This window comes from Sciurus carolinensis, chromosome 7, assembly GCF_902686445.1.
Source record: "Sciurus carolinensis chromosome 7, mSciCar1.2, whole genome shotgun sequence".
Classification (NCBI taxonomy): Eukaryota; Metazoa; Chordata; class Mammalia; order Rodentia; family Sciuridae; genus Sciurus; species Sciurus carolinensis.
Window position 1 is genome coordinate 113,418,902 of NC_062219.1, and position 11,455 is coordinate 113,430,356.

Below are 11,455 nucleotides of genomic sequence, written 5' to 3' on the forward strand. Positions count from 1 at the left end.
TTGGTCCCCACGTGCCTGGAGTCTGAGATTTCTCATTGCATCAATCACTGTCAGCACTGTTTCGTAGATGCTCTGTAGATCCTGTTTCACATTTAATTCTTTCTCCTCCTCGTTGTTTTTAACCTCCCGCACCACGACTCCTTTTCCTTTTTAAAATCTGTGCCAGTTTCTAATTTATGGTGGGTGGCGTGGAGGGAACTCTTCGCGCTTCATTTGGTCCTGCTTCCCCTCTCAGAAGCCCATGGTGTGTATCCTGTGGCCGACACCCACCCCGGCTGGTGGGAAGTGAGCTGTTCTTTTCATTTCGGCAGTCTTGCTGCTCAAGGGAACCCTTCGTCTTTGATTTGAGCTTCTGTGTACCTGGCTTTTAAATTTATTTGTTTTATTTATTTGTTCGCAGTGCTGGGGATGGAACCCAGGGCCTCCCGCGTGCCAGGCCCTGCTCTGCCTGTTTCTGTATGTTGATTTTTTCCCTCCCTGAGACCCTTCCTTTCTCCTTATCTCTAACAGCAGTGGAGTATGTGAGGGAGTCTTTGTCACCGCCATTGTGCAGAAGGGAAACTGAGACTCGGACAGCAGTGTAGAGGGGGGAAGATTGGGCCTTGCCTGGTGGCTTGCAGGCTGTGGGCCCTTGGAGTCAGACAGCCTTCCAGGGAGTTTCCTCAGTGGTCATGGTCACAGTGGTGGGAAGATGAGCAAGACTCCCCTAATGAGGTGTGGCAGTGGGGTAGAGAGAAAGGACTTTGGACTTCAAGTCAGTTAGTTTTGTGGCCTTGGGCAAGTCACTGGGCCTCGGTTTCCTCACCTGTAAAACAGTAATCCCCATGGTGATTCTGCAAGATTGTTTTAGCTGTTTGAGGCCCTATCTGAGAAGTCCCGGCGCCATGCCTGGCCTGAATTACGCCTTCAGAATGTGTTAACTGTTCCACCTCCTCCTCTGCTTGGGATTTGGCTCTTTGTGCAGGAGACCCTGGTCACGAGTAAGGGAGCTGGAGCTAGAACTGGAGCCCAAGTGTTCCAGCCCTGAGCTCCTGGGTGGGGCACTCTGGAATCCCCCAGGTGGTATCTGGATTGCTCTGGGATCTGTCGGTACAGTGACTGAGGATGCTTGAGGGTGGAGACCAAGAAATGGTGAGTCATCAGGATCCCTGGTCAGTGATGTGTGGCCCCTCGCCCTGACTGGGCCGTCCTTTGGGTTCCTGATGATTTTCACATGGAAGGAGACACATGGCTGCACATGGAAGAGGGAGAAAATTAACAATTATCGCCCTAGGTAACTTCTTGGGTACCTTTAAAACAACAAAAAACAAACAGAAAACAAATGTATTAATGCCTGTCTTGACTACCACAGTGATTGGAGTATGAGGTAAGATCAGGAACCGGCGTGATCTTATGAAGGGCCTTCCTTCATGGGAAAGCCGTCATGCTCCTGCCTGTCACAGGTCCTTTGCACAGGCTGTCCATGGTGCCCACAGCACCCTTTCTCTCTATCCTTCCCCTCCTGCCCTCCCTTCTTTGCTTCACTAATGGAGTCTTAGGACTTAAAATAAAAACTAACTCAGGAAAGCACACTGACCCGCTTCCATGCCGGTCTCCATTATATGTTAGGGTTATTTTAAATTTCTGATCTCTTAATGTTGACCTCCCCCACTAGACTTAAGGCCTCACGAAGGCAAGGAACACATTGGTCTCACGTGACTCTTGTATGCCTAGTGCCTTGCGCTTGCCTAGTACAAATTAGGTACCCTGTTGACTTCAGAGAGATGAATGGACCATTGAGCAGATGAATTGAGCTAGTTTTATTTTCTTTCCCTTAACTCCAGCCAATAATCTTTTCTTGTAGGAAAGGGGAATGGTAATGATCTGTGTCTGTGTCTCTCAGGAGCATCTTTAGAAACCTTAGAGTCAAGCCCCATGCCTGACATTGGGTGAATGAGCAATAAAAGTAACTCCTGTCCATGAGACCAGCAGTTCCAAGGAGCCTAGCCAGTTATTTTCATATGTTGAGGGTAAGGATGGTGAATTTATTCCTAAACACTAAGTCCATTCCTGTTTCTACTCCTGCCGTGATTTGGTTCCCCAGTGAGGTCTGTGGCTCAGTTGCCAGCTACTGTATTGACTTATTTGTACATAAACAGTTTTCCCCCCATAACCTTCTCTTCCGCCAACATTCAGAGATAATGATATACAATCTTTGTAACATTACAGACACTGCTTCAAAAACATTCTGTTGCTATAGGAATGTTTGTGATGTGCTTATCGCTAAAATTTCATGAGTAACAAACTCCAAAATTGCAGATGATTTAGTGTTTGAAGCAGGGAGAGAGTGTATGTGTGTTTGCATTAAAAACAAAAACAAAAACAAAACAAGCCTTTGAAGAGGGAAGTTTTTTTCTGCAGAGTTATCTTCTCCTCAAGTTTAAGATAAGAACTACTTAAAGACTGAGAGTTTAGAGCAGTGAGGACTTTCTCTTGAATGTCCAAATGGGTGACAATGACTTGGAGTACCTCCCTCAAGCAGTAAGGCAGTGGGCACATAAAGGCTTTTTTTCTTGGAGCTGGCTGTCGCAGACAAAGGATTTCTCAATTAAAAAAAAAAAATCATTTGTAGAGCGTTAGCAGGAACGAACACCAGCAGCCCTCTTGACATTTTGAAAATGATTTCTTTTCTCAAATGTCCCGAGTCCATTTTAATAGGTGACTCTTTGTTCTCATATTCAGGGAGGTAGCCTAGGGTTGGGAAATCCAAGGTCAGGGCAGACAGGGCTGCAGGGACAGAGCCTCACGCTTTGTTAGCTGAACCCAGGGACTCGATGCCCTGATCCATCTCCAGACAACCCTGAGCCCCACTCCCTCAAAGTCCCTGTGAGGTTCTCCTCCCACAAAGATACCCGCTGACTATTTTCCTGTAGTCCAGAGAGTGACTTTGAAATCATTTTTATTTCTGGTTCCCTCTGAACCAAGATACCAATCAGACATCTGAGGAAAGGTGGGCGATGTGGCACAAGTGTGTCCATGGCAGTCCTCCTTGGCTGTGACTTTGTAATGGTGCTGGTCTGGCTGCTGCCGGCCAGGCCATGATCAACCAAAGAAGTACAGACACAGAGAGCAGGCACTTAGCAACGTTCACTCTGACTTGACTCGATAGTCTGTTATATCAAATAATAATAATTTAAAGCATGGGCTAGTCAGGTGTGGTGGAGTACACCTGTAATCCCAGCGACTTGGGAGACTGAGATAGGAGGATTACAAGTTTGAGGCCAGCCTCAGCAGCTTGGTCTGAAAACAGAACAAAAGAGCTGGGGTTGTAGTAAACTGGTAACACCTCTGGTTCAATCCCCAGCACCAAAACAAACAAGTGAAAAAAAGTGGGCTAGTACTGTGTATGACTCTCTTTTCATTTTTCTATCAGTTCATTTTTATCATATTTCAGAAGCGTATTTGGCTGTGAGGGGTTAGAAATTAAAACAAAATAGACCTTCACGGTGAATGGTTTGAGAATCGCCTTGCCATGGTGCTTGTAAGCTGCTGTAGCTCTCCTACGGAACAGAGAGGGTGGTGGGTGAATTTTGAGAAATCACAGCAGTTAACAAATCACATAGTAGTGGAATGTGCGCTTTCCCCACCCTTTGGTTTCTTGGGAGCAAGCACTGCATCTAATTCATCTTGGTGGCCTATTCCTCAGTGCCCTGCCATGAAGGTCTTGGGACAGGTTTGTCCGGCGCACTCCAGTCTGAGGGGTAAGGGCAGCCTCGGGACCTCCCTGGGCTTCCGGGTGGTATCCTTTGCAGGACAGTGGAGGCAAGCTAAGAACCAACATGAGGAAATGATCTTTCCTTCTCCTTTTCCTCAGACCCAGGTCTCCTCTTCCCAGCCCAGCAGCATGAAAGCAGCATGACTGGCCAGCCGCAGGAGAAGCCCCCAGAGCCAGGCCCCCAACTCAGCCCTCTGCTTCCAAAGTCAAGGTGAGCTTGCCTTCCTCCCAGGAGGTGGAGGGAGTTTCAGTTTAATAAAGTCTACTGTGCTTTTGTGATCCCTTGCCATGGTGGGGTGTCCCAGGACAAGGGTAGTTAGTTGGGGGGGCGGGTGGCAGCCGGGGGCGTGGCCGGGCCGGGGCGGGGCGGAGAGGGGCGGGGCGGGGAGGGCTGGGGGCGTGGCCGGGGGCGGGCGCGGAACTCAGGAAGGCTTCGGAGCGTCTGGGTGGTGCTCTTGTTTCTTATTTCTCCTCTGGAGTCTGGGACCTTGGACTGGTCTTTTAGGGAATTTTGGATGAAAGAATCTGTAAGATAGGACAGAAAGTCCGCAGTCTGGGACTCCTAGTACATGCCAGACTCCTGTGCCACGTAGACCAAAGGGACGTTAGACCATGAGCCAGGCCCACTGCTAACCAATGTGGGACAGTTACCTATTGGGAAATTCTTCCTAACATGGGGACAGATGGTGCCTCTCTGTAACTTCTGTCTGCTCGTCTCTGCTTTGCCAGATGGAACCACAAGACTGGCCTTCCAAAGACTCTTCCACATGCCTCTGTCTTTGGATTTGGGGATGGCTGTCATGCCCGTGTCTCTGCTGCTTGTTTTTTGTTTGTTTAAATAAATTCTTCCCACAGAATTTACCTTTTCTTCTCCTCCTCTCCACGTTGGAAAGGGCTTCCTTGACTCCAGGGTCTGCCCTTGTACTTGCCCTCTCAACCCGTGCTGTCCTCAGTGGAGAGTCATTCATTCACTGTCCCGCTCCAGGGACTATGGAGAACTTCCTTTGAAACGAATAGTGTGCTGAACTCTGAAGATACAGCAGTGAGCAAGAAAGACAGGCTCTCTCTCTTTTCTAGAATAAAATAGATTGAATTATTGGAGAGAGTTTGAAATATGAGTTGAATTACTTTTGGTATATTCCTTCTTTAGCTTTCCAACATTTTTTTCCCTTTGTGGTACTGATTGAACCCAGGGGTGCTTTACCACTGAGCTATAGCCCCAGTCCTTTTTTATTTTTTAATTTGGAGAAAGGGTCTCAGTAAGTTCCTGAGAGCCTTGCTAAACTGATGAGGCTGGCCTTGAACTTGGAATTCTCCTGCCTCAGCCTCCCAAGTCACTGGGATTATAGACATGTGCCACCATCTCACCATTCTTTTATGAATCTAGAGTCATTTCGTTGGTCTGAAATAAACCTTTCCATGTTATCCTTTGGTGGGGGGCTATTGGTGGCAAACTCTCGGGATCTTTCGCTTTGGTTTTTATTTTTTGTGGGTTGGGCAATGTCTTTGTTTTGTTTTTGGTTTTGTGTGGTGGCTTTCCTGTATATCTGTCTACACCATTGAAACTCTTGTTCCACAGCCTCTGGCATAGAGTGTTGCTGCTGAGAAGTTGGCCATGAGTCCAAATGCTGTTCCTGGGGTCTGATACTTCTGTTTGGCTACACTAAAGAATATTGCTTTCTTTGGTGTTTTGCCATGTTCTAATGTGTTTGCATGTAAATCTGTCTTTATTCTGCTTTGGTTTTCTAGGGATTCCTAGAGCTAAAGATCCCTGTCTTTCAACAGTTCTGGAAAATTCACCCTTCGTTTCTCTGAGTATTGCCTCTTCCTGCTCTTTGTCTCCCTTTGGAACCTTGGTTAGACTAACATTGGCCCTTTTACTGTTCTCCATGTCTTATAACCTCTGTATTATACTTTTCATCTCTTTGTCTCTCTGTGCTAAGCTCTGAATAATTGAATAATTTCTTAAAATCTGTCTTCTGGTTAGTTCATTTATTCTGGGTCTCGAATGCTGTTTAATCCATCCATCAAATTATTTTCTTTCTCTTCCTTTATTTGTCATTTCTAGAAGTTCTGATTTTATTTTCAAATCAGCTTAGTGATTTTCTTGGTCTTTCATTACTTGCATGTATTTGGAGACTTTTATTTCTTCAAAAGACTGAATTAGCCACTTGGAAATTTCATGATCTTATGGTGGTTCCAGGGTTTGAGGTCTGCTTCTGCAGCCTGTTGTTTCTGCTGGCTGGGTTCGCATTTTCTTTTTCTTTTTTTAAAAGATGTTGATAGATCTTTATTTTATTCATTTATTTATATGTGGTGCTGAGGCTCGAACCCAGTGCCTCGCACATGCTAGGCAAGCGGCTCCACCACTGAGCCACAACCCCAGCCCCATTTCTTGTTTCTGGTCACTGCTCATTCTTCTTGGATCTTAAATCTTTGGGAACTATTTGAGGTGTGATTTGAAGTTGGTTTTTCTAGAGAAGATGTACTTTAAGTACTGCTCTGCTGACTGTCAGGGGGAGGAGGGTAACCAACCAAAAATTGCTTTGAATTAATTATCTGCTTCAGGATTCTCTGGCCACACAAGTAACATAATTCAGACCCTGCAAAGCTGTGTGAAGTCCAGTTTATGGTTACAAATTTTCGGGAGATTATTTTCCTTGCTGTTGTCTCTGTGCTGTGGATTTTTTTCTCATTGAGAATGGAGCCATTTGGAATCTCAGCTGTATGGGTCTTCCTAGGCTTTGAAGCCTGTGCAGCTATCATTGGGAAACTTAGAATCTTCGGGATTCAACAGAAATCCTCAGAGCTGAAAGTCTTCTGGGTAAAGGCCTGCTTTGGTGCTAGCTTGCCTCCCAGGTGTCCTGCTTTTATTGTGACTGGGGTTTTTGTTTGTTTGTTTGGGTGTTGCCTTTGAAGAATCTTTTCATTTATACTAACTGTCCATGTGTGCATACAACCTTATATTTAGTTTTTTAGCTGATGCATTGGTTGTTTCAATTAAGAAAATGGAGTCATCCACCATATTGCCAGAAAGTTTATCTTATTTCTTGTCCACCATGGCCCAGTTGGTTCACACAGAAGAGTAAACCAAAGCTCAGAGAGGGTGCCACGGGCACAGCCACAGGCCTAGCAGGTGAAGAGCTGGGAAGGAGCGTTTCCCTGTCGTCCCACCTCTCTGAACCTCCCTCAGGTAGCTGTCGACCATTTGCAGGGGGATCAGCTTTATGCTTGCAGAGAATATGAGTTTCTGCTAGGATGCATTAAATAGCTGCACAGCTTTGTAAAATTTGTTTATGAGTGTATTGTTTATCTTCCTTGAGAGAGGAAATGGCTTCTGCATATTTTGTGGTTTTTTTCTCCAGCATAACCAGCAACTTTTCTGCTGCGTTCGACTCATGAAGGGCTCCTGGAACCGGAGCAAGGTCCCAGTCCTTTTCCTCCAGACCTCACCTCCTCCCCTGACTGTTCTCCCCTCCTCCCACTTTCTCTCCTTTCCTGTGCCTCATCCCTGCCCCACCCTGTCCTTTCTGCCTTTGGTTTTTCTGTTGCCCACTGGTGTGCCTTTCATGGGTGGGAAGCCTACCAAGCCCTCTAGTTGGGCATTTGGACTTTGGGGGACATGGAGAAATTGCTGAGATTGACCCCAGCTCCAGCACTTGCTAGCTTCACCTCTCCCAGCTTCAGTTTCTCCATCTGTCACCTGCAGGCAGTGGATGGAGTTATAAAAGAACTAAATGAGATGGTTGTAACAGGCGCTTGGACATCATTGGAAGCACTCTGTGGTCACATTACTAGGACTGAGAACAGAGAGCTCCAAAGCCAGGACTCTTGTTCAGTGACGCTTCTACGTGGATAGAGCTGGATTACAAAATGGATGTAAATGGAGACGGGCATCAGGGGCACATGTGGGGCTCCCAGCTGCGCTGTTATATTCCTTGAACTGAAGAGGCAGGTACGGCAGTACAGATGGGTAGTCCCAGCTACTCAGGAGGCTGATGCAGGAGGATCACTTGAGTCCAGGAGTTTTTGGTCAGCCTGAACACAGAGCAAGACCTGCCTCAAAAACAAACAAAAGGGCTGGGGTTGTGGCTCAGTGGTAGGGCACTTACCTGGCACATATGAGGCACTGCGTTCGATTCTCAGCACCACATAAAGATAATAAATAAATTAAATCAAGGCATTGTGTCCATTTACAACTAAAAAAAAAAATTTAAATATAAATAAATAAAATGAAATAACCTGAGGGAAGAGAGAACATAGGTCTGGCCACTATTTGCAGAGGATCTAAATCATAGGTTCTGGAGATGAGACTGAGACCCCCATAGTCCAGTAGGACTATGATGAGTCTGGAGCCAGGAGATGCCACTCACTGTTAAGGTTTCCCTTGTGAAGCCCCCAGGTCAGGGTACAGCAGTGACAGGGTGGGGAGAGAAGATCTTCAACATCCATTTACTTTCATTCTTCCTTCTTTCTTTCTTTCTTTCTTTCTTTCTTTCTTTCTTTCTTTCTTTCTTTCTTTCTTTCTTTCTTTCTTATTTAATTTAATTTATTTATTTATTTGGTCCTGGGATTGAACCCAGGGGCATTTTACCACTGAACTACATCCTCGATCTTTTTTTATTTTTTATTTTGAGACGATCTCACTAAGTTGCTGAGTATTTAGCTAAATTGCTGAGGCTGGCCTTGAACTTGGGATTCTCCTGCCTCAGCCTCCTGCGTTTCTGGGATTACAAGTGTGCTTCACCACACCCAGCTCATTTATCTCCATTCTTATAGTTGACATGAGACTTTTTACTTCACCTTCTAGTAAGTGGCTTTATATTACTCCCAGATTTGTATCAAATCACTTCCTGATTTGATATCTATCAGGCAACAACTCTTATCTCAGCACCTTCTATTCATAGTGACTCTTGGTTCTGTACTGTGGGCAAATAGTATTAAAAATGTGTAAAGTAGCTATGAACCTGTAAGTCCTTTAAAAATTAGTCTATTAATAAAACAAACTTCATAACCAAAAAGGACATAAATGATAAAACATCTTCATAAGACTGTCAGGCATTCAGAGTGGATTTCCAAGGAGGGGAAGCTGTACATTGTGTGGTCAGGAAGGCTTTCTGGAGGAGCTGGAGGAAGAATTTTCCTGGCTCCAAGGGGCAGCCAGGGGGAGGTGACTGGAGCAGGGGCCTCGTGCATCCTGGGTATTGCAGAGATTTAGAGATGGGTGTTCTCATAAGGCAGTGAGACCCAGCAAGGTGCTTCCAGCCCCTCAGATGACCTTCACTGCCTTCCTTAAAGAACCATTTCCCATAGCATAAGGAAAGCTCTAGAAGTCCTGCAGTTAATATTTGTGTCACCAGGCTCCTGGCTGAAAGACACACTGCTCTTGAATGGATTTGTGTGTAGGGCTTCTATCTAAGGCTTCAGTGCATCAGGGCCACCAACACATCTTTGTAAAACAGGGATTGGCACCTTCCCCTGAAAGTTCAATCTGTGAGTGCCAAAAATTATTTGGAGCCAACCACTTGTCTTCTTTCTTCAAGTGTGGCTTAGATAAGTTTAGAAGGGCAAAGGTTGCTAGGGAGCCTGAGTCCAGTGGAGGTGGTTTGAGTCAAGAAGGGGCTTCTAGCTTTCCCCGGTTCCAAGATGATGTCTTGATATTCCCCATCAGACCAAGTGGCCAGGCCTGTCTGCTTGGGGTTAAATGCCCAACCCCACCAGTAAACCTCAGACTCTATTAACAGCCTCTCTCTCGATGATTCATGCTTCCTGCCCCTCCTTCATTCTAGTTACTCAGAGCTGTGAGCCAGGATTGATTGCTTACAACATCCAACTGGCCTTGCCCACGGGGAGCTTAACTGGTAGGTTAAATATTCCTCATTGGGTGACTCCCCCGGGCACGTTCTCGTGGCTGACGGTGCAGTAAGGGGTTGCCTTACAGGCAGATGTCGAAAGCATATCTAGAATCAGGGAATTAGGACATATCACATCTGGGCTTTCTGAGGAGTTGGGGGTGCTGGAGTTATTGTGACAGCAGGTACCCTGGGCCTGTGACAGAGCTCCTGTGCTTTCAGAGTCGCATCAAAGCTGTTGGAAATATATTCTAAACTGAGTCATTTAGTGCTGCTTTGGAGATTGACCATCAATCCTTTTCAGTGATGTGCAGTCTCCCTTCTAATAATATTTTAATCCTTTTTTATACTGGTCACATGCATTATTCTATATTTTTAATTGCAGCATTATAGCTAGAGCCTAAGTCTGCTCTGTACCCTCCCCCACTCTCTCCTTCCCTCTTCCAAAAAGATGGGAACAGACTGAAGTCCAGAGGTCCTGACTCCCAGCATCTTTCCCCCATAGACTGGATCTTGAGGGATCACTAAGATATCTGTGGTGGGAAGTGCTACTGTCTCAGTATCATGGTGTGCTCAGGATTGTTGGGTGTCCTGAGATAGGCTGTGGGGAGGCTCATCCCACTGAGCCTTAGCTGGTCAGAGGCTGGGGGACATTAGAGCTCACTGGGTCCCTTTACCTCCTTATTCTGCAGAAGTGGAGTCCAGGGTACAGGGAGGGGAAGTCATTTGCCCAAGAAGGTCACAGAGTTGGTCCCCTTTTCTGTTTGGTCCGGGTTATCTTTCTATGGGGTTTGCATTTCCTGAATACACAGCAACTGGGTGGGGGGTGGGGAGGAGGACAGGGGAAGTGGGCTTAAAAGAACTTGTCTGAGAATGTTTAAATTTCCTGTGACAGGGAGATAATCTGTGAGCATGTAATCAAGAGGAGAGGGGGAGATTTGGTTTGGTTCCAGAAGCCCGAGAGTGGAGGAGGAAGAGGGGCCACATGAGTGCTATGGAAAGAAAGCTGGGACATTTTTATCAGTGAAATGGGAACAAATAAGAGTTTGTGTCTTTGCATCTCCAGAATACCTTCTTGTCTGTGTTCTTAGAAAGCACTCACTCATGCATGTGAAGGCTTGGGATTCATCCTAGAAGCAATGGTTTGTGGCCCTTAGAGGCCCTTGGGCCTGAGACCTGGTAGGGGCCCTCAGTTCTCATCTCCCTGGGTTGGCTTCTGTCAGCACATGCAACCTCAGATCTCTTCCTCCCTGGGGCTCCCATAGCTCAGCCTGAAATGCACAAGCAGCTTCCTGCTGGAACCACTCATATGGAAATAATAGATTTGAGGATACCCCCCAACTGGTCAGGATAGGGCTGGCCTCATATTTTCTTTTCTAACGTCTGGGAGGCTGGCGAGAGCTCTAGGGGAAGGCCCCATTTGCCCGTCAGATCAGGTGTACTCATGGGCCACTGAGGCCACTTCAGTCCTGCCTCCCTGGGACGGCCCTGCCAGACTGTGTATTCCAAGGTCCTCAAAGAGCCTGTCATTGGAGGACATTTACAACCAATCCTCAGGAAATGGTGACTGTGTTGCCAGTTTCCTGGCATCTGAAAGCTGGGGCTCTTGAAATAGGACGCAGGTAGAATATTACCTTCTCTGGTATCATGGAGGGTCTTCCATGACTCCAGAGTGACTCCTTAGTTTTAAAGATGTCAAAACTCAGGCTCAAAGGACTTTAATTTTCATTAATGATAACCACGGGTATTGTTATGCTTTTAATAGCCACTAAATGACTTCTCTTTTCCTCTCCTGGGGATGTGAGCTGCTTGACAGCTGCACCCTAGAGAGCAGAGCACCACCTCATTA

General features: G+C 46.3%; 1 protein-coding gene across 17 annotated transcripts in view; it reads left to right on the forward strand.

Annotated features, from left to right (window-relative positions):
* Trerf1 (transcriptional regulating factor 1) overlaps window positions 1-11,455 on the forward strand; it is a 203,651-nt gene that overhangs the window by 129,436 nt on the left and 62,760 nt on the right. For all 17 annotated transcript variants that reach the window (XM_047558824.1, XM_047558829.1, XM_047558825.1 and 14 more), the window contains one exon: window positions 3,854-3,965. The gene's annotated coding sequence lies outside the window, so the exon portion shown is untranslated. The remainder of the gene's footprint in view (window positions 1-3,853; window positions 3,966-11,455) is intronic.